The sequence below is a fragment of the Meleagris gallopavo genome, chromosome 15 (genome assembly GCF_000146605.3).
Source record: "Meleagris gallopavo isolate NT-WF06-2002-E0010 breed Aviagen turkey brand Nicholas breeding stock chromosome 15, Turkey_5.1, whole genome shotgun sequence".
Classification (NCBI taxonomy): Eukaryota; Metazoa; Chordata; class Aves; order Galliformes; family Phasianidae; genus Meleagris; species Meleagris gallopavo.
Genome location: NC_015025.2, coordinates 11,229,987 through 11,234,603, shown reverse-complemented (window position 1 = coordinate 11,234,603; position 4,617 = coordinate 11,229,987). Strand labels below are relative to the sequence as shown.

Genomic DNA, 4,617 nt, shown 5'->3' with positions numbered 1-4,617 from the left:
CACAGCTTTGCTAATACACAGGGAGATAAAAATCTACCACCGAAACACCTTGAGCACATTTAGCGTTATCTCTTTCTACGATGCAATAGAGGTTTTGTTGTTAATTATTTTTCTGTGCAAGAGCCAGGAGATCTAGTCTGTGTGTTTTTTATTTGTAAATATTAGATAACTCAGATACTGCAATGGTCACAAAGAAATGCTGATTAATGTAATGATGCACATCCATACAAATAAAATCTGCTGCTCATTACACTTTAGGTCTTGAATTAAAGGGGCACTTTTGCCAGCAGAAATCCAATAGCACAAGTGAGGTGGCCACACTTTCTGTCAGTTCTAGGAGACACATCTTTCCTTATGGAGGGATCTCAGTCTCCACCCCACCGGGAGAAAGAAACACTCCTATAATGCTTTAGAGTAGGAAATGGGATAGCACAGAGAACAGCTAACACACAGGGAAAGCCGCGTGTATACCTGTGCGCCCACCGCCTTCCGCCCTCCCATTTTAGCAGCGAGGCGAGGCTCGCTGGGCGCGAAATGGCGCCGCCGCGTCACGTGCCGCTGTTTTGGCGGGGCCGAGGCCGCGTCTGCGCACTGCGCGCAGTGCTGGGGCCGGGCCCGCGTCGGTCCCTCCCCTCCCTCCGCTTCTCGGCCGGCGGCGTGGGCAGGGCGCTGGGCTGGCTGCGAGCTTCGGGGCTTCTCTGCGACCCTGCCCGTGCGAGGAGCCGCGTGAGGAGGCGGTGAGCTGCGGGGCGGAGAAGGGGGCCGCGGGGATCCCGACCGAGAGGGGAAGGAAGCGGGCGTGAGGAGCGGCACCCGGCCGGGCCTGCTGGGCACCCTCGGCGCCGAGCGGCTGTCGGCTTTGGCGGCGGGGCTCGGGCCTCTGCCTGCCCGGAGCTGTCGTCGGCTCAGCCTGACAGGAGCTGCCAGCCTGCGGGAGAGAACTGTTTTAAAGAGCTGTGGGGCTCTGGGTGTATCGCTGAGGAAAAGAAAGGAAGTCTTGGGGTTTGTTCGCAGTTGGGAAGAGGGTTGTTCGGGTGAGAGCTGTTTTGTTTTATAGTAGTGCAGCAGTCGAGCTCGCACAGCTAGGCTTCGCCACCTAGATAACGCTCAAGTGGCAATGCAGCTGTATTTCTGCAGTTAGAGCTAATGCAAACGCTCGAATGCAACTGAACGCTGTTGTTTTTAGGTCTCCAAGGCTTTGTCGTAAGCGTATTTTAAAGTGATAAATCCCTGAGGAGACAGCTGAGGTTGAGAAAGATGAGGATTGATTGAAAACAATCCTGCTCAGAAGCAGAAATGCTCCCCACACCCACCCGTAAAAAGGCTGCTTCCTTCTAATTGAAGGAAAAGCTTAATCTCGGACCTCACTGCACTCGGTGGGTGGATCTTCTAAGTTTAAGGCTTAAAATGCATTTCTGATCTCCTTTTTGTACTCTGCCAGAACTCAGCAGTTCAGCCCTTCGCTGCGTCACCCATCTCAGCAGCTCTCTGGCACTGCCTGCATGCAGTACCTGTTCTTGTTTCTCAGGCAGGCTCTAATGTTCTGAGAATGATTGCATTGCTATCAAAACGTGATTTCCTGAAGACTTTTTGATTAACATTGCAGGTATTTCAGCTCGTATGGGCAGATCCGTAATCTGGCATCCAATTTTTTTAGTATCTCTATTGAAAATCAATTTTATGGTATTTTATTTTCTCAATTCCGATTGAGCCTTGGTGTTAAAAACTGCAGGTGGGATCTAAATAGAGAAAGCAGTTATTTCTTTGTGGCCTGAACGTGTGATATTGGTTCTTTTTTAATTATTTTATTTTTTGCAACTGATATTTTAGCGTAGGAAACAGTGAACAGCTGCTAGCTTAACTGAGGCACTACTTGCCACTTCTTGGAGTCCCCTGCTTGGCATCTTTTATCGTGAGAGTCTTTTGCAAGTCTGAATTCTAGCAGAAGTTTGTGGTTCTGTTACCAGGATAAGCTGAAGAAACAGCTGTTGAACTTGAACTTTCCTGGATCCCTGCTGATAATATGGATTTGGGTTTGTTGTGGTAGGATAACGTGCCACTGCGCAGCAAACTTCAACAGCAAAACATTGAAGTCAAAAGTGTTTATAGTGGAAAACAGCTGTGTAAACTAGTGCACCTCTATTTGATATTTTCCTCTACACAAATGAGGGTGTGATTAGACTTGCTGAGCCCCATCAGTTTATCAAGTATTTCAACTCTGCTGCTGCTATTTATCTTTGGTAATAAGTCGGGTAGCTCTCGAGCAGCTCTATTAAGGAAGAGCTCGCTTTGTGAGCAGTTAGTTGTGGTCTGTAGTTAGTAGGAAGTGTTCAGCTGTTAAAAGTAAAAAGTTTTAAATCTTTGTGGTATGCAAAATACTGACATCCAGAGATCAGAATAGATGGGTAGATTATTATTTTTTTCTTGATGAGGATCAAAATGTTTGCGTGAGAAGGGTTCAGTTTTGAGTCTGCTTTTGTAAAAAGCAGTTCAGCAATGTGCTTGGGTGTAAAGCTTAGTGACTGGTTATGATGGAAGACAATGGAACACAAACTTCTCTGTCCTTGAAGTATTAAAAGCAAGCAGCATGAAGGGATATAAGGGGCTGTTAAAATGAACGCCCTGATATTGTAGTTGGCGATAGACCTCCTAGCTTGGGCAGGCTCTCACTGCTCCCTGGGAACTTTTAAACAGGGAGGAGGAGGCTGCAGGCTGAGTGATTTGTTATTGATGGACTGCAGCTCATGGACTGCTCCTTGCTGTGTGACTGTGTGCCAAGGGTTGGACTGGGTGGTGACTTCATGCTGCTGGCATGGTTGATGGTAGGAAGCTGTGCCATGTGGTAGAAGTGAATGCTTGCATTTAGGTCATCTGTCACATAGATTCCTGGGCTGATAGTCAGCCTTGCCAAGAAACAGAAAAAGGCAGAAAAAGCATTTTTCTGTTTGTTTGTTTGTTTTTTTTAATTCTCTATTTTCCACGACTCTTAGATTATTAGACTCTTAGTTTAGCAGGGTACATGCAATGCCTGTAGATCCTTTGTGCAACAGTACAGGTAGTGTTGTTTAACAGACTTCACAATTAATAGTAACTATAATGCAAATATGGAAAGCATGCTGTTTACACTGTATTATTGACAATGTACAATGTAAATGCAGTTGCAACACTTGTTTCACATCAATTTTGGGCTTAGCCTGACCTCACAGTTCTATCAGAACAGTATTTGCAATGTGAGACAAGTTACTTTGTGTTAAGATGATTCCTCAGAGACCATTCTCGTTAGCAAGAAAATGTTCAAATCAATATCCGATTTCTGTTATTTTTGTATGGGGTGTATTATTAGTTTTTTGTTTTAATTAATAATGATTTTCATTTTTGGCATTTTATCTGGACAGGAGAGGAAAGCAGACAGATGGTTCTGAGTGCCCCATGGCTGCAGCTACATCAGTTCATTCATTTTTTGCCTGTTGTCACTTGGAAGCATTCTTCAGGTAAGAAAGCTGCTTCAAAGTACTCCATGTGGTTTATAAGCTTACACTTAATTAACTTCTGCATAAAATCTTTAAATTGCATTCAGTGTTTTGTTCTCTCAGTTGTCATTTGTGTTCTGTTCACACATGTCATTATGAATCTATCTTTTGTGTTAGACACTGAAAGCACTTCTGCAAATGAATGTGATTTGTATGTGCCATGAGGAGTTAGGAGGCACATGGTTTGCAGGGTACATGCAGTACTTGTAGATCCTTTGTGCAACACAAGGCCACCATAAATTACAAAATTTTCCAGGTGTGCCATCTGCACACACTTCTGTAAAGGCAAATCAACTCTAATTACAAACATGATTATACAGGCCTTGAATTTTCTTCTGTGAGTGAGCTGAGCAACGTTATTTGCAAGGTGTTGAGTGTTCGAGTTTGGTTTTGCTTAAGAGTAAAGGGGCTGCTGCTCTGTTGTGTTTGTATCTAAAACATGTGCTGTGTCTGCTTTAAACTATAAGGCTGATATTAACTGCAGTTTTTAAAAGATGATGATATGACTTGGGACTCAGGAGAATCGAAAGCCTGATGTCTCTGATTTTTAAAATAATTATTAGAAAGTTTAGCAATGAAAATCTATAGAAATCTTATTTTTAGTTGAAGAGACAACTCTGAAAGCATCCTAACATAATACCGTTCAATTTTTAAATCTGTGTTTTCATTTCGATCCTATCGTAGTTTAGTCAGGTGGGTGTAGCTGTTCCTACAACTTTCCATTGAAACTTCTTCAAATACTATCCAATGGGTAACTGATTTTGGAGGTTTTGGGTATACCTTCTAACAGCAGACCAAGATACTCTTTCATACTATTATTCAAGAGTATCTCTTTCATATTAGCAGATGGAAGCATATTCATTCATACATCAGTGTCTTTTTCTTCACATGGAGTTTAATTAGCCGAAGTAGTTTTACTGTCATGTTTATAGTGATGCAGTAAGCACACTTTTAGTTTAAAATGCTATTCAGTTGTACCACAAAAGTCCTTACATTTTACAATACTAGGAATTATATCTTTAATTATTGTACACAGCGAGCAGAAAGAAAGACAACAGTACTTATTATCTAGGTGCATAACTTCCTA

General features: G+C 43.1%; 1 long non-coding RNA gene across 1 annotated transcript; it reads left to right on the top strand.

Moving 5' to 3' along the window:
• The first annotated feature begins 612 nt into the window (after window positions 1-612).
• Window positions 613-4,617, top strand: LOC109370107. The gene is made up of 2 exons (XR_002119924.2): window positions 613-737; window positions 3,396-4,617. It is a non-coding gene; the product is annotated as an uncharacterized LOC109370107 (long non-coding RNA).